Raw genomic sequence first — 18837 nt, 5'->3', positions numbered from 1 at the left:
AGCAAGAGTTTGAAGTGTTGCGGCCGTGACCATGGCTTTTCCCCTGCCAGGTCCTTTTCCCACCAACCACCTGCCTTGATTTTTCTCTTTTATGTGGATCTCTCTGTGTCTAATTTAGATGGTAAGTTCCTTACTACTGTATATTATAGTGTCAAGCATACTGTGAGAACTTATAAATGTTAAATGATAATAATGATAACAAGAGAGCCCTAAAGGTGCCAGCTGTTTCATTTCACTGAGAGAAGGTTTCACTAGAGACTGTAGTTAAAAAAAGTAAGGGCGGTGGGGAAGGAGGGCATATCAGCTTTTCTAGGCAAGGAAGAGGGTACAGAGAGGCTAACAAGAACTTGCACAGAAAAGAAAATAGGTTTTTTAGAAAATGTCAGCGAAAAAACTTGGGATGTGAAACAGAATTCAGAGCCTAGCTTTGAGAATCATTACCTTTCAAGCAATCTATTGGTTGCCCAAGAGTTGCAAACATATTTGAAACATTAATTCCCTAAAAAAAGATGGGATGTCCACTTTTAGCCAGGCAATGAGAGAGCTGGGAGGAGTGAAAAAAACCCAGACCTGGGCACCAGAACCCCTGGGGTCCAGTCCTGATTCTGTTGCTAACTGGCCATACAACCTTTCACGGATCACTTTACCTCTCTGTGACCTAGTCTCTCATCCGTGAAATGAAAGGGACAGTTTACTAAATATCTCTATGAATGCTTAAAGTTCTCAAATCCCACAAGCCTATGGCTAAAACTGGCACAATGTCATTGCTGTTCGTTGCCATGGAGTTGATTTTGACTCCTGGCAACACCACGTGTAACAGAGTAGGGCTGCTCCATAGGGTTTCCTTGGCTGTAATCTTAATGGCAGCAAATCACCAGGCTTTTTCTTTGGTGGTATCACTGAGTGGGTTTGAACTGCCAACCTTTAGGTTAGCAGTAGAGTGCAAACCATTTGTGCCACACAACACCCATTGCATTCGAGTCAATTCTGACTCATAGGGACTCTATAGGACAGGGTAAAACTGCCCCACAGGGCTTCCGAGGCTGTAATCTTTACGGAAGCAGGCAGCCACATCTTTCTCCCATGGAGTGGCTGGTGGATTTGAACTGCTGACCTTTCGGTTTGCAGCCAAATGTTTAACCACTGTGCCACCAGGGCTCCTTGTGCCATAATAGCTGGCCTTTTATTGAGCACATACTATATGCAATTCATATAGATTATCTCAAGCAACACTCATAATTCTGTAAAGCAGAACTTGGTACTATCCCTAGTTTATGCAGAGAAAAAATAGTGACTTCCCAATATCCCACAACCAGTAATAGAAGGAGGAGTCTGCACCATCCTCATCTGAATCTAAAGTTGGTGCTCTCTGATCCACTTTGCTATTCTCCACTCTGGAATTGCCTGAATCAAACTCAGGTGCCCACAAAAGTTCAACCTGGAATGCCCAGCAATGATCAAGGAAGCACAGAATAATACATTGTTAGAGCAGGAAGATGAAGAATAATTTAGGGTACCAATCCTGTTTAGAATATTTACTTCAGCTACATCATATTAACTTAAAGTTACCTCCCTCTAAGCTGAGCATTCGATTACTTAATAATATACTTATTAAGCACCAGAAAGTTTTACACATCTACTCTTTCAATACTCACAGCAATCCTATAAGACATTCCTGAATTTTATAGATGAATATACTGAGGAACTGGGGTTAAACTTGTCCAAACTAGCCAATAATACATAGGGTTCCAATCCCATCTTCGCGTCCCCAGGCCTGCATCCTACTTTCTGCCTATCGGTTCTTGATGGTTCCTCATTAGCTTCCCTCTGGTCAGATGGAAAGAGGAACAAGCAACGGAGAGAAAGTTCAAAGCAGAACAACATCAGCTTCTTTCATCATGATGCCAGGGTGGAGAACCACCTAGGCCATCTTCAGACAAAATACAAAGACCTTGAAGAAATGTCTGGGTGCTAGATATCTGAGCACTAGATGCTGGGATGTGGGGCTGAGAGAACCTGGCCCAGTTGCCCTGGGTTTTCACACTTGCCCTGCTCCATGAGCATCTCCAGAACAAATGCTCGTTGGACTCTCTTCTCTCCCCCTTATGATGATGCAGGCTGCGGGGGAGGGTGCTCTTTTTTTCACTAGGACTTTGCTTGAATGGAGGAAACATTTGGTAGAAACTCTACATTCATGAAGGAGAATGGAAAGGGAAAAACTCATACCCCTCCTCCCTCCTTAACTAGGAACTGCTGCTTTCCCGGAGAGAAGGTGAAGACTTGGTGTGGTTGAAACTGCAGTGGCAGCCAAGTCACCCTGGCTCCTGGCCTTCTCGATAGGTCAAAGGGCATGGAAAAGAAGTTCCATCTCCCCTTCAGAAGCGTGCTGGAGGACAGCTGAGACTTCATCTGCCCTTAATACAGTACACACAGAGGAAACTGGGTTTAACAAGTGTAAACGTCCGTTGCATAAGAACAACCCAAAACAAACCTACTGCCACTGCCCTTGTCGACCAAGAGAAAATGATAGATGCAGATTCACAAAGAAAGACATTTTGACAAATAACAACCATAAATAGCCAGGGAGGCTTCTTTTTTTTTTGTCATGGTCTTTCCTTCCTCTCTCCCTCCTTTCTTCCCTTCCCTCCTTCCTACCTACTTACCCACGCTCTGTCAATTGAAAATCATCATTAAACATGTCTATTTTATGTGGTGAGTTTATATATCCTGATCAAATGAACTTGAAGTTTGTTATGTGAAAAAAGCAGGACGATGAATAGTGCATATCCACGCTTTTATTTTTGTTACTGAAGCCAATGCATATTTGTAAGTTTTGTTTGTTTGTTTTTTCTTTAAAAACAACAACAAAACCTAGGCTCTTCAGAAGGATGCAGGCCCTGGGCTGTGCCTGCAGCCTAGGCTTCTGGGGCTGTCCTACTATGTCCACATATAGCCTCGATAAGGGGCGGTCTCCTGGCTCCTGCCTCTGAGTTGTCCCCCAGCCATTCCATTGCCTGACCCAAGAGAGAGGCTTGTAAACATACAAATGAACATCTTAGATGTAAATACGCATGAGCAAACTGTTTCTGGAAGGATAAACAAAAATAGACAATAGCTATTTCCAGGAAGGGGAACTGGGAGACTGGGGTCTTTTTCACTGTGTCTCCTTTTGTCCTTTTTGATACTTTTAAACTGTGGTCATTTATTATTTCTTTCCTCAAAAGATAGCTTAAAAAAAGAAGAAAAATAATCCCAATAGATCTTGTTTCTAGTAGAGAAAAAAACATCTAATTTTTCATGATATGAAGGTTTGGTACTGATACCTAGAACATCTCTTTGCCTTTTAGAAAAGTATTAACAGGGGGAAAACCCTATGTAGAAAGAAGAGGAAAAAATCCTAATAACAGTCTACACTCTAATCCTGCCCCTGTGGCGTCTTGCTTGCAGGAAGAGGATCTGCCGCTGGGCTTTTTAGAGAGCAGACACCATCTCCCTGCCCTCTTCTCCTGCCCACATTGCTCCTGGTCACCATGGGTTACAGATGCAGATACAGGCGGAAGTCCCACAGATGGGGCATATGGGGATATGGTGCTAATGAGAACGCAGACTGCGGAAGTGAAGGGAGGGTCCACAGATGTGCATCACGACACGTCTGTTCTGGAAGCACGTAACCCTCCACCATTCGGCCTCGCCTCCCTCAGTCTAATTGTTCCCACCGCTGAGAGACAAACGATGCTTCCTACACTGTCCAGACAGGTTAGCCGTGAAGTCACATGGGTGCTTGCTAAAAGAAACAAGATTCTGCAGAGAACTTTTGTCGTCTTGGCTGGGGTTCTATTTCATGTATCTCCTTGAGAATGGACAATGTGACCTCATGAGACAAGAAGGTATTTTGTCATTCTTGGGTGCCGTCAGTCAATTTTTGACTAATAGTGACTCCTGTGAGAGAGTAAAACTGCCAGTTTTCTTGGCGGTAATCTTTATGGAAGCAGACTGCCAGGTCTTTCTCCTGCAAAGTGATTAGGTGGGTTTGAACCCACCAATCTTTGGGTTAGCAGTCAAGCTCTTTACCTTTGGGCCACCGGGGCTCCTAAAAAAACTCCAAGAAGGTATTTTGTCCCTCTTTAAGCTCCATTTTGATCTTTATGCCATCCTTGAAAGGTAGGGAGCCTGTCTTCTTGAGGAAGGTAAATGTGATTTACATCTGGGCAATGGCTAAATAAATTCCACTCCTTCGGCAACGGAAGGCCTTTCTCAGCATTCGACGTATACAGCAGGCGTGTGCACTGAGGCCAGCCCTGGCTGATACACATATGTGTATCTGTGTCATCAGAGACTTTCTGATTTCCAGCAAGTCCCTGACATGAGCCTGCTCTGTCTTTTCTTTATTCTGATGGAAATTCCAGAAACAAACATAATGTTTGGCTCTGGATGAAGATGTTTGGGGAAAGCCAAGCAAGACAGAGCACTGGAAAAAGCCAATGCAGAAAGAGAGCATATAATAAATGGGAGCGTGTGGAATGTACACCACCTGACTTAGCCAGATGCCTCTAGAGGGAAAGAAAAGGAAGCAGCTAAATGCCTTTATATCCCCTGGAGTCTTCAAAGGAAGCCTGCAAAGCAGGGCATCAGAGTAATCCTCCCTGGTTTAATATCTGACGTGTTTGCATCTGTGATGTGGAGAGTAAGTTAGAATTCCTGTTACACAAGAACAGGATTTTAACTGCTGCAAGTTAAGGCAGAGGGCAGGCCACCCTATCACCACTTTATCTTATCTCATATGGTGTCAGGATGAATATTTGCGGACAGGGGTATTGTTGATTCCCCCCCCCCCCCCCGCCGCCCCGGCCCGAGAATATTAGGAAAAGCCATAAAGAAAATGATTCCTAACTCAGCAACCTCTTATTTGAAAGGAAGGTTAATTCCATCCTTGGCTGCCATCAATCTCTTGTAGGGACCGGCCAGATTCACACTGTTAAGACAGTTTAGCTGGAGTCTCAGTGCAGGTGCATTGTTATTTTAATTATTTAGGAAGTAATTTCTGGGCCTGAGGAAGATGGATAGCAGGTCTTAAAGAAAACAGACTCCTTCCCCCGCCCCCCCACCACACTACAACTAAATTCTTCTGCAAAACAATGACAATGGGTTCAACGGTATGTTTTTTAGATATTGTTAACTTTATTTTCAGAGCAAGCACTAACATTTGAGCTGTCTGGGCTTTGGGGATCCACTTGCCATGGAGACATGAAGTCTAGATTTAATAAAATCATGCAGTGCAAAGTCCACACAATATTATTTTTCTTATACTTGGCTGGATGCTTTGATTATTATTCACTCTCAGGTTACCCCTGGGAGGTGAAATCTACAGTTTTATAATGTTTATGCTGCTGGCCAAGAACTTCTCAAATATGTCAGCAGTTATTCCCCCATTTTATAGATTAATAAAATGAGGCAAAAGACTTACATTATTGATGGAAGTATAAAGAGTTTTACACACACACCTATGGCCTCATCCTTAAAATCTTAAAAAAAAAGACAGTTTCTCATGTTACAGAAATATATTTCTTTTCCTAGACAAGTATGAACCCAAGCCAGTTTGAAATTCATTGTAGCTTGTGTAGTGACATTTTTATTTTTCTAATATGTTTCTGGAGCCCTGGTGGCACAGTGGTTAAGAGTTGGCTGCTAACCAAAAAGTCGCTTCTTGGAAACCCTATGGGGCAGTTCTGCTCTGTCCTATAAAAAAAAAATTTTTAGGGTTGCTATAAGTCGGAATTCACTTGATGGCAACAGGCTATGGGTTAATAAGTTTCTAATGTTATCTTTTAGGAAGTAATGATAGAGAGTCTTGCTTAGAATAAGGTAGAACGTCTTGAATACGTTTAGAATAAGATACAACCAAGAAATTTTAAGTGTGCAAAAGTGGTCTGTAATGCCATCTGACTGAGGTATAGACTTGGAGCAAGACATAAAAATATTACTATTTTTGATAAAGCTTTTCTGGTTTCTAACCTGATGAAAAAAGTCTCTCCCAGCTAACAAGTACTGCATTCCAATTAACTTTTTCCTCATACAATTTGCATCTTTGAAAATTATTCAGTGCTTGTGTCTGCTATTTATCTCAGCACTTCTTTGGTGGGAAGTTGGGAATACCTTTCCAGATTATTGACCTTATCTGCTTTGTTCTGGATTCTTCAGAGTCAGCACAATTCCTACGTCTCTCACTGGAATAATTCCTAGAGAAGAACACGTTCTGAAAGAGATGGGTAGATTTTTACCCAAGAGCCCGCTGCTAGAAAATAGATTCCTTCTGCCTGACAACTAAATCAGTGCTAATCTATTTTTTCCTAGAATGATGCTACACCAAGTCTCACATCCTTCGAGGATGTTCACGCCCAGAGGTTTCTCTCAGAAGGGCTGGGCATTTGCCTAACAGATAAGAAACAGCAGTAGTGGTTGTCCTTGTTCTGAAGCAATGAGAATTGCCCACTTTTGATAATGAGAATGTGACCTTAGTCTATTGGCAATTGCAGTGCAGTGGATTACTTAATATGGTCCCTTTAGCCATAGTCTTTGTGACCCCCACACAATGACTGGGTGGGACCATGCAAATAAAATGTATAGAACCTGCGATGGTTACAATTTGGTTAGGCCATGATTCCCAGTGTTGTGTAATTGTCCTCCATTTTGTGATCTGATGTAATTGTCCTCCATTTTGTAGTATTGTATGTGTGGTAAATCCTAAAGCTTAGGATTAGGCTGGGGTGTATCTTGAGTTGCATCCTTACTAAAGAGCATGACTCAAGCTACCACTTTACTCAAGTCACAACCTTGCACCACATAGCTCAAATAAGGGGAATTTCTCTGAAAAGTTCTCTCACTCACTCTGGATCCTGCATCCAATTCATTTTCATCTAACCTCCAGGTCTTGGAGCTTGAGCCAGCAGCCAGCTGTCTGACCCACCAATTCTGGGATTTGCCAGCTTCCGCAGCCTTGTGAGTCAGTAGCCTATCATCTGGCCTGCTGATTTGGGTTCCTTGGCTCCTACGGCCACGTAAGTCAGGAGAAGCCTACACCTGACCCTCGGATATTGGACCTGCCAGCTTCCACAATCATGTGAGCCATTTACTTGATATGGTTCATGAGCTCCACAAGACATTGCAGTGCATTACAGAACCCAAAGATGGGAGGGAGAGTGCTGAGGGAAGCAGGAATAGTTGATGTTAGAGATGATGGAGTGGGACAGCAATTTGGAAAAATCGGACATTTGGGACATCTTTAATCTCTGCCTCATAGGAACCAGCTTTGTGCTGATCCTTATAAAAGAAATTATTCATTTAGCAATAAGTGAGTCAGCCAGGGAGATCAGTAAACCTCTCAACCCTGTTGAAACTCAGAGGAAGAGAAGTTTCTTGGGGGTCTGAAGGAAGAGAAAGAGAGTACATTTGGCTGACACCTGTTTGGAGGTGATCACATCCCTTTTTCCTCTTCCCTGCTGCTGCCTACCTTTTGACCATTTCACTGTTCATTAGCACCTCTGACAGAGGGTGGGCAGAGAAAGGGAGAGAAGAAGAAACTCAGATCATCCATTCGAGGTGATAATTCCTGACTTTCACACCATGCTAAATTGCTTGGATACTTTATTGGACAATTTAGAGTTGTTTTTCTAACCCCTTTGGTCTATCAGTGAAATTTGTATCATATGCTTTCTCAAGGAACTGAAGCATTTGTGTCCAATTTACCTAGCAGCTCAAAGAGGTTTTGAAAATGACAGAACCCAAATACCATATTTCCACACTATAGCTAAAGCTAACTCTAATTTTTCTGTGTTAATGGAAGAAAAGGGTAGGATCGGGAAGTTAAATAAAAACAGAGGAAAATATTATATTTTTCAACCTCCTTCTCACATCACAGCTTATATCAAGAGCCACTACAGCAGTGATAAAGATTAGTTTGAATTTAATTTCACTTACATATTCTCTGGTGGAGATGCTAATAAGCAACCAAATGACCTAAAGCTAGAGAACAGGAGGGAGACAGAAAAGGAGCAAAGTGCTTGTAAAACTCGCACATTGGATCATTAACCCTTGGATAACTGAGAGTTGGTTTAAGATAATTCATGCTGTGTTTGTCTAAAAAAGTCAAGAATTGGCCACAGCCAATTGCACTGAACAAGTAGAATGTACTGGCTAAGTGGCTATGTCGATACTGTAAAGTTTATCTGGGATAATAAGAGACGTAGACTACATGGATTATTGAAACACACAGACAATTCCAAAACCTGCTATAAAGTGATCGTTGCAACTGCTTTTTCACCAAGCTGCTAACAGGTCCCAATATTCATTCAATTTTATCTCCTTTCTCATTCCTCTCCCAGCATCTAGACGGACAGACGTATAAACAAGCCATGAAATGGCCAAAAGGAAGACAACAGAAGCAAAAGAGAAAAAGGATACATCAAAGTGTAGTTCATATTATAGAGTAGCAGCACCTGAAAGGTTGAGAGATAATTGGACTGAATTTGCATCAACTCATGATGTCAATGTGTAATTTGCTTCAGTGGAACAAAGACCCACCGTAAGCCTCACAGGGGTAGTATTCCCCATCACTTTAAGGTTTATAGGTTTGAACTTTCAAGACCTGTACTCCTGAGGCTGTTTATTTTCTCCTGCATACTTGGCCTGCAATTGTGGTAAACTACAATCCCAAAGCCTGGATTGAGGCACACACATCCACACTTTACCAAACTGTGATGGAAATAGCAAAGAATTTGGAATCAGCAGATCCACTTTTAAGTCCTGGGACCATTATTTGGGTGTAGGCTATTGGGCTTTAATTTCTTTATTTGTAAAATTTATCGTTATTGTTGTTAGTTGCCATCCAATCAATTCCGACTCATGAAGACCCCATGTATACAGAGTAGAACTGCTTCATAGGGTTTTTAAGACTTCGACTTTTCAGAAGCAGATCGCCAGGCCTGTCTTCCGAGGTGCCTCTGAGTGGGCTTGAACCACCAACCTTTCGACTAGTAGTCTAGCGCTTAACCCTTTGTGCCACCCAGGGACTTGATATTTGTAAAACAGGAATAATAATATCCCACAGGATTGTTTTAAGGATAAGATGAGATGGTGTACATAAATGTGCTTTGTAAAACAGAAATGCTACATAAATCTTCATAGACATTATTAAGATGAAAAATCTTATGTCACAGCAAATGAACCGCTCCAACGATTCTTTGACTCTAGTTAGTGTGCATTTGGGAAATTTGATTAAAATGCAAATTCTGTGACCCATCCCAGAAATTTGGTTCAGGAGTTCTGGAGTGAGGCTCAGGCATCTTCATTTATAATTGTTGTAAAAATATATATAATGCAACATTTGTCCATTCAATGTTTTTCACACGTACAATTTAGTGAAATCAATGACATTAATCATGTTGTGTTACCATCACCAGTAATCATTGCCAAATTTTGCATCACCATAAACAGAAACTCAATGCTTCCCAAATAATGACTCCCCTTTCCCCCTTCCTCTCACCTCTGGTGACCAATAATAATCTCTGGTCTCTCTACATTTGCCTCTTCTGTATATTCCATGTAAGTGAGAGATCATACAATATTTGTCTTTTTGTGACTGACCTACTTCACTCAGCATAATGTTTTCCAGGTTCGTCCATGCTGCGGCATGTTCAAGACTCAGGTGTCCTCATTTTTAGCAACTGCCACAGGTGATTCTTCTGCAGCTGATCTGTGGACCACCCTTTCCCAAAGATTGCTGTCAGCCACCGGTTGACACAGCCCTGTAAGAGTGACAGATATAGGAGATGGCTCATTTCTAAAAACCATACAGAGTGAAGGCTCCTCTTCTCTCGTCTTCCTAAGAGCTGCCCTACTACTGGATTTAGAATTGCAATCCACAAATCACCCCATCGGGTCTTGAGAGAATGGGCGTGGTAAGTCTTTAAAGCAAAACAAAAACCCGTTGCTATGGGATTGATTCTGACTCATGGTGATGTTATGTGTTACACAGTAGAACTGCTTCATAGGGTTTTCTTGACTGTAATCTTTATAGAAGCAGATCTCCAGGGCTTTCTTTCGTGGCACCGCTGGATGAGTGTGAACTGCCAACCTTAAGGTTAGTAGCTGATTGCACACCATTTGAGCCACCCAGGCACCTATACTGGCTTTGGGGATCTATTGTCTTTCTTTCTGTGATTTTTTTCCCCACTTAGTAAGGTCCCTTTCCTTTGTGGCAACAACACAAGTTCTCATTTTCTAAATCTCTCAGATAGGTACCTCACTCAAAATTTGTACTCAACCACAGTTCTTCACTTTCCCAAATTTCTCATTTTCACTCACCTGTTTACACTTTGATGTGAATGGCTTGTTAGATGCCATTGAAATGATGCTTATTAGGTCAAAGGAATGATCAATTCCAGATAGTTCTAAGAGCTTCAAAGAGATAAATGAGATTGTTGAATTATATGTAGATGATTGGAGACTAAAAAATAAGTGTCTAAACATTATGTCAACTGTGTTGGCTACTTTCTTTGTTACTTGGTCTTACTTTTTGGGAAGAATCATGGTTTGGCCGCGAGATTATTTATAGTATGTCAGAAGAGGAGAGAAGGAGTACTTTGGCTCACCGCTTCTTAAATACTAGCAAGTCCCACTGTAAGCATTGTGCATGAGATGATCAGTGGCTGTAACCGTATTCAAGGGGCCCTGGTGGTTCAGCGGTTAAGTGCTTGACTGCTAACCAGAAGATAGGCAGTTCAAACCCACCAGCTGCTTTCCAGGAGAAAGATGTGGTAGTCTGTTCCCTTAAGGATTATAGCCTTGGAAACTGTATGGGGCAGTTCTACTCTATCCTGTAGGGTCGCTATGAGTCGGAATCAACTTGATAGCATTTTTTTTTTTTTTTTTACAGTAACCATATTTACTAAAATGAATTACCCTTTAATTATACCATCATGAGGATACCAGTTGTAGAGATTACTTGAAGCTGCACAGGGGTCTGTTTTACTATAATTGGTCAATATTCCTAATTTATTTCCTAATGAGACAAAATTAAAGTTCAAACAGGGTCTGGGCTACCTTTTTAGTGCTTGGTCTGTGCAACACAAGATACTAACAGATATGGGTAGGAACTTGTGTTCTTCATGGGGAGCTCTCTTAAGGCTAAATATGTAGACACAATTCTCTTGACCCAATATTGAAGTGCTTCTTTCTTGATGTTTCTTTTCCCCCCATACAGTTCTTTGAAGCTTAAAAATGTAATAAAAGTATTGATTTTAATTTTATTTTTCAAAATATAATCCACATATTTTAGAAAATCAAATCCACAAATTTAAATAATAATCCCTAGAGAACTGGATTTGTCAGATCCAATTCACTTTTTAAGGTATTTGCTGGAAATACATACTTTTGCCTATTTCATACTAATTAAAGACATCACAAAGGACTTGTTGGTTTATTAACATAAATTTATCTCCAAATTAAAGCTCTAGGTGAAAAATTACAGAGCTTTGGAGAGTCTCCCACATATCCTGATATGAAATTATGGAAAGAAATATTTCAAGACTAAAATCAATTCAAGTATGGAAAGAAAACCTGTGGGAATAATAATAAAAAAAAGCATATCTACTCACCTCTTTGTAAACATCACAGAAAAACATCAAGCTATTTTTTAAAACTAAAACATAATAGTCCTAATTGCTGAAAAAATGAGTATAAAGTTTGGAAGAGATAGTAATTTGAAAATTATTAAATGCCTACTGTAGAATCTAAACACTGTCATCAAAGAATGCCAAAGTGCCAAAGTGTAATGTTTGCATTACTACCAATGGGTGTATAGGCTTACATTTCTTGGGCTAATGATGTTGTTTTTATCTGCTATGGAGTCCACCCTCAACTCGTGGCTACCCCATGCACAACTGAACAAAACGCTGCCCAGTCCTGCACCATCTCCATTATCACCAGGCCTTTTTTCCTACCCCATCTTAGTCTGGAAGCTCCACTGAAACCTGTTTACCATCATAGCAACATGCAAGCCTTCACTGACAGACAGGAGGTGGCTGAGCATGAAGCACATTGACCAAAAATGGAACCAGTCCTTCCCACATGCAAGGCGAGAATTCCACCACTAAACTGTACTACTGATGAGAAAACTCAAACCAAACCTGTTGCTGCCAAATTGACTCCAACTCAGAGTGGCCCTACAGGACAGAGTAGAACTTCCCCATTGGGTTTCCAAGGCTGTGATCTTTAAGGAAGCAGACTGCCACATCTTTCTATTGCAGAGAGCCTGGTAGGTTGAAAACACTGAACTTTTGGTTAGCAGTCAAGCGCTTAAGCACTGCGCCACCAGGACTTATTCCTCTGATGGATAGCTAAAGATAAAAATGAGATCTTCACTGAGGAACAGAGGCACTCAGCAAGATTTGATTGGCTGGTGATTACAGTGGTACTGTCCCATTGGCTTCTTTATGGAAAGGAAATCCTAAGCCTCTCCTACCTGTCTAGCTTGTCATCAGACCTTAGAATTTATTTTGGCCAAACTTCTGTCTGCAAAACTATGATTCAAGTAAATTAAAGTTCAGACCTTCTTGAGGTGAATGGGCTGTGACTGTGCAAATTTAATTTTAGATAATATACCACATTTAGACATTTGCTTTCAGACTTTTATTACCCAGAGGGAGAACTGTTAAATCAGAAGAAAACTATAGCATTGTGCAGTGGAGTAAGCACTGCGCTGGGAATGCTGAAACCTGGAGAGCATACCTGACTGTGCCATTATTAACTCTGTGACCTTGGACAATTTGTGTGGCCTCTCTGGGGCTCAACTGAAAAATGACAGGGTTACACAAGATGATCTCCAAGACCTCTCTAGCCCACAGTCTCTCAGCCTTTCAGATGCTTCTTGTTGTTGTCTGTTGGTAGGCGCTGTACAGTTGGTTCCAACTCATAGCTACCCTACATACAACAGAAAGAAACACTACCCAGTCGTGTACCATCCTCACAATCATTGTTATGCTTGAGCGCATTGTTGTAGCCACTGCGTCAGTCCATCCTTGCTTCTAATGAGCATTCTGGCTGTACTTCTTCCAAGATAGATCTGTTCTTTCTTCTGGCGGTCCATGGTATATTCAATATTCTTCAACAACACCATAATTCAGAGACGTCAATTCTTTTTTTTTTTTTTAATTTTTATTGTGCTTTAAGTGAAAGTTTACAAATCAAGTCAGTCTCTCACACAAAAACTTATATACACCTTGCTACATACTCCCAGTTACTCTCCCCCTAATAACACAGCCTACTCCCTCCCTCCACTTTCTCTTTTCGTGTCCATTTTACCAGCTTCTAACCCCCTCTGCCCTCTCATCTCCCCTCCAGGCAGGAGATGCCCACATAGTCTCAAGTGTCCACCTGATCGAAGAAGCTCACTCCTCACCAACATCCCTCTCCAACCCATTGTCCAGTCCAATCCCTGTCTGAACAGTTGGCTTTGGGAATGGTTTCTGTCCTGGGCTAACAGAAGGTCTGGGGGCCATGACCACCAGGGTCCTTCTAGTCTCAGTCAGACCATTAAGTCTGGTCTTTTTATGAGAATTTGGGGTCTGCATCCCACTGCTTTCCTGCTCCCTCAGGGGTTCTCTGTTGCAATCCCTGTCAGGGCAGTCATTGGTTGTAGCTGGGCACCATCTAGTTCTTCTGGTCTCAGGCTGATGTAGTCTCTGGTTTATGTGGCCGTTTCTGTCTCTTGGGCTCCTAATTACCTTGTGTCCTTGGTGTTCTTCATTTTTCTTTGATCCAGGTGGGTTGAGACCAATTGATGCATCTTAGACGGCTGCTTGCTAGCGTTTGAGACCCCAGATGCCTCTCTCCAAGACGAGATGCAGAATGTTTTCTTAATAGATTTTATTATACCAGTCGACTTAGATGAGAGATGTCAATTCTTGTTTAGTCTTCCTTATTCATTATCCAGCTTTCACATGCATATGAGGTGATTGAAAACACCAGGCTTGGGTCAGACATACCTTAGACCTTAAAGTGATGTCTTTGCTTTTTAACACTTTAAACAGGTCTTTTGCAGCAGATTTGCCCAATGCAATACATCATTTGATTTTTTGACTGCCGGTTCCATGGGCATTGATTGTGGATCCAAGTAAAATGAAATCTTTGACAACTTCAATCTTCGTTTATGATGATGTTGCTTATTGGTCCAGTTGTGAGGATTTTTGTTTTCTTTATGTTGAGATGTGATCCGTACTGAAGGCTGTGGTCTTTGATCTTCATCAGTAAGTGCTTCAAGTCCTCTTTACTTTCAGAAAGCAAGGTTGTGTTACCTGCATAACGAAGGTTGTTAATGAGTCTTCCTCCAATCTTGATATCATGTTCTTCTTCATATAGTCCAACTTTGCTCAGCATACAGATTGAATAAGTACGGTGAAAGGATGCAATCCTGATGCACACTTTTCTTGACTTTGGACCATGCAAGTGATACAAACACCAAATAACTGTGGCAAATGGTTCTTAAATCCACCTGAGCAATGGAGGTGAATAGTATTTGCTTGGCAAAGACCAAGGACCTCCATGGCTCTCAAGGAGCTGGTTTTTCTGATTTGGGTGGGGGTTAGGGTTGGAGAACATGGATATTACTGAATTCATAGGAGAACTAGGAAAATCAACCTCCAGACTGGGAGGTTGGGATCTGGGTGGGTGGTGGAACTAACATTTACCAAATGCCCAAGGTAAACCAGACAAAATATTTGGTGCTTTTCAACAAGAAATCACTTAAATCTCAAACAGCTTTGCAGAAGAGTAGGGTTATCTCCAATTTTGAAATGATGAAAAAACCAAGCATCAGAAACATTTGATAACAGGCTCAAATGAAGCCAGGTTTCTAACCTGGAGTCCTCAGACCATAGCTGTCAGCATCACAGAACAAGACAGAACCACGGAGCTCCTGAAAGGAAGTGTGAAAAATCAAAGGGTTCCTCCAGGAAAAGGACAGTCAGAGAACCCGACTATTGCCTGCCAAGAGGGTGAGGAGAATTTGGGTGCCTGTCATAAGGAGTGTCCTCACTGGGCTCGTAATCTGTTTCTGATGTAACAGAGTCATTATATTGACATGAAAAACATTTTTTTAGCCTCCGACTGCAATTTAAAATTCTACCATCATTCACAACCTATTACAGAAACTCAACAAATTGTAAAACTGAATGACGTGTAACAACAGTGTCCTGTACTCTAACAAGATGCTCGGCTAATTTGTTCAAATATTGATATACTTTAGGTATTGTTAGAAGATTCTTTAGGGCTCAGGTTGGAAAAAAATATGTACTTTTCCTTTTACCCAGGAATTCATTTATTATAAAAATATTCTCTCTCCATGATTAAAAATGAAGAAGATATTCATTTTATATTTACATTTTTCTATGTTCATAATTTATAACCCACATCTTTCTAAAAAGGGATTTAAGGCAGCGTATAGAGTTACTGAGTCTGCAGGTGGGAGTAAAACCATTGTAACTGAAGAGAAGAGGAATGTCAGAGTAGGGAACTGAACAAGGCATTAGAGATATAAGCACTTAATCAATAAGAGGTGACAATGGCAGCACCAGAGGTAAGTCTCATTTGAGGTCAACAGGAGTCTTCCTGCTGCAGGAAAAGCACCAAAAATAGTCAGGTGAGAGGAAGAATGAGAACTTACACTCAACACTGGAAAAATAAATATAATCTATTTGACCAAATAAAACCCATTGCCATCGAGTTGATTCTGACTCATAGCGACCCTATAGGACAGAGTGTAACTACCCTGTAGTGTTTCCAAGGAGCAGCTGGTGGGTTCGAACTGCCCACCTTTTGGTTAGCAGCTGAACTCTTAACTACTGTACCACCAGGGCTTCCAGTTTTACGAAAATTCAAGTCAGTTTAATCCAGCAAATGCATTTGAGCAGACAATAAGGGGTACTCTTATGAGAAAATTAAAAGTTGAGCAAGAAGAGATTTCAATCCTGAAGAAGTTTATACTCTAGATGGGGATATAGAGGGAAGAAGGCAAATTAAGAACAGACATTTATAATCACGGAACCAAATGATGGAAGGGGATAATGAAGAATAAAAAGCACTTCTCAATAGGCTGACTGATTTTTTGTGTTTAATAAATTACATAATCTACACCAGGGGCTGGCAAACTTTTTAAACCAGGTAGTAAATAGTATAGGTGTTGAGGACCAAGAGGCCGAATTGAGGATGTTATGTAGGGCAGTTTATATTAAGAAAGAGAACCACTGTTCTACCCTACCCCAAAGCTAACATGCTTTGCACCCTGTTGTCATCAGCTGAAAACCTTTGTGGGATGAAGAAAACTGTGATTCTCTCCTCCCCTAGAGACAGGCTGCCTCAACTCGGGCAGCTGGCCTGAGGCAAGGTGACTCACTAAGTCGCCGACTCCCCCTCGAGTGTGATTCCACTGCAGGGTGCCTGGTAGCTGCCAACAGCAGAGACCCCAAATTGTAGGTGGCAACCAGCACAGGCACTGAGCAGGAGCGCTGCGAGCAGACAGGGAACTGGGGCAGAGGGGGACGCTCCGGGTGGGTCTCCAGGCTCACTGTGCCAACAGGGCCAAACAAACACACAGATCAACAGAATAAGAACCTACCTTCCTCGCTTGGTTAACATGATAAAATGTCTTAAATCATAGATATTGGGAAAACTGGGTTAAAACAAACAAAAAGCCTGGTGCCTTGGAGGTGATTCTGACTCATGGCAACCCCACGTGTTACAAAGTGGAACTGCTCCATCTGGTTTTCTTGGCTGTAATCTTTATGGTAGCAAATCACCAGGACTTTGTTTCATGCTACTGCTGCGTGGGTTTAAACCACCAACCTTTAGATTAATAATTGAGTACAACCTTTAGGCTAATAGTTGAGTATAAACTGTGTACCACCCAGGGACCTAGGAAAACTGGATAGCCACGTGGAAAGGATAAAATTAGCAAATGCCAGGGTAAGTTGCAAATGGATTAGAGATTTAAATGTAGGTAACCCACTCACAAAACACTAGAAGACGTGTACATCTAAAGATAGATGATATATATGTATAGGTGTAGAGAGGGGGCGGAGAGCGAGAGAGACAAGGATGCCCTCTATTTAACATCGTGTTGGGGGTAGTAGCCAATGCAATTAGGCAAGAGAAAGTAAGAACCATAAGAAGTGAAAAGAGAAAGGTAGAACTTTCTTTAGAGACAGATAATAAGATTATATATCGTAACAAAATCAGAAAAGGATCAATACAAACTATTACAAGCAATAAGAGGACTTAGTAAAGATATAAAATTATAACCTTTGCAGGTTATCAAATTCACATTAAAGAATCAATAACCTTCATATATACAAACAAAAAACATATAATGAAAGGCTCCACTTACGATGGAAAAAATGAACATAAAATACCTAGATGTAAAATTAGCAAGAAATGTCCAAAACCTATATGATTACAATTATACAACAATTCTGAAAGAGACAGAAAATAAACATGAACAAGTGAAAAAAATAAGAAGACTTAAATAAGAAGACTCAACATTGTAAGGTTGTCAGTTCTCCCTAAGTTAATTTATAAATTTTAAGCATTACCAATGAGAATACTCCCAAGGTTTTTTTCTGGGTCTAGACAAGTTGTTTATGAAGTTTATTTGGAAGAACAAACCAGCAAGAATAGCCAAGAATGCCATGAAAAAAGAAAAGTAAAGAGAAAGGGGCTAGACATATCAGCTATTAAAATGGACAATAAAGCCTCCATAATGAAAACATTTTGATATCGGCATAGAAACAGACATAGAAATGGGACAGGATGGAAAATCTGGAAATAAACCCACTCACACGTGAAATTTATGATGGCAGGAGGTTTTTTTTTTTTTTGCTTATATATATTTTATAAAGTATATATAAGCAAAAAAAAAAAAAAAAAAAACCTGCCATCGAGTTGATTCCAACTCACAGCGACCCTATAGGGCAGAGTAGAACTGCCCCATAGAGTTTCCAAGGAGCGCCTGGCAGATTTGAACTGCTGACCTTTTGGTTAGCAGCCGTAGCACCTAACCACTCCGCCACCAGGGTTTCCAATAAGTATCTACAGTATAGTACAATTAAGGTAGCATTTCAAATCAAAGGGGAAAAGAGGCAATATTGGGATATCTGAATAGCCACATGGAAAAAGATAAAACTAGACCCATTCTTCACAGTGCATGTCAGGGTAAATTCCAAATGAATCAAAGATTTAAACACCAGTAACCAAATCATGAAGGAGCCCTGGACTGCTAAAAGAAAGAACAGATCTGTCTTAGAAGAAATACAATCAGAATGCTCCTTAGAAGCAAGGATGGTGATGCTGTGTCTTACATACTTTAGACATGTGTCAGGAGGGATCAGTCCCTGGAGAAGGACATCATGCTTGGCAGAGTACAAGGTCAGTGGAAAAGAGGAGGACCCTCAACGAGGTGGATTGACACAGTGGCTGCAACAATGAGATCAAGCATAACAACGATTGTAAGGATGGCGCACGACTGGGCAGTGTTTCGTTCTGTTGTGCATGGGGTCACTATGAGTCGGAACCGACTCGACGGCACCTAAGAACAACAACACATATTGTACATCTCTGTTGGGATTTACCCTAAAGACAAAAAACCGCCAAATAAATAAATGATAAAAATCACAGTATTGGTGGTAATGCTGGTTTTGCTACTCTGAGACTGTTGAGATTAAGCAAGTGAGTGACTATGTTGATGTCACTGACAATTGAGATTTTCAGGTTAAGTAAGGACCCTATAACCCC

The sequence above is a fragment of the Loxodonta africana genome, chromosome 11 (assembly GCF_030014295.1).
Source record: "Loxodonta africana isolate mLoxAfr1 chromosome 11, mLoxAfr1.hap2, whole genome shotgun sequence".
In the NCBI taxonomy this organism is placed as follows: domain Eukaryota; kingdom Metazoa; phylum Chordata; class Mammalia; order Proboscidea; family Elephantidae; genus Loxodonta; species Loxodonta africana.
The sequence above is the reverse complement of the archived record's forward strand: the minus strand, read 5'-3'. Positions refer to the sequence as shown.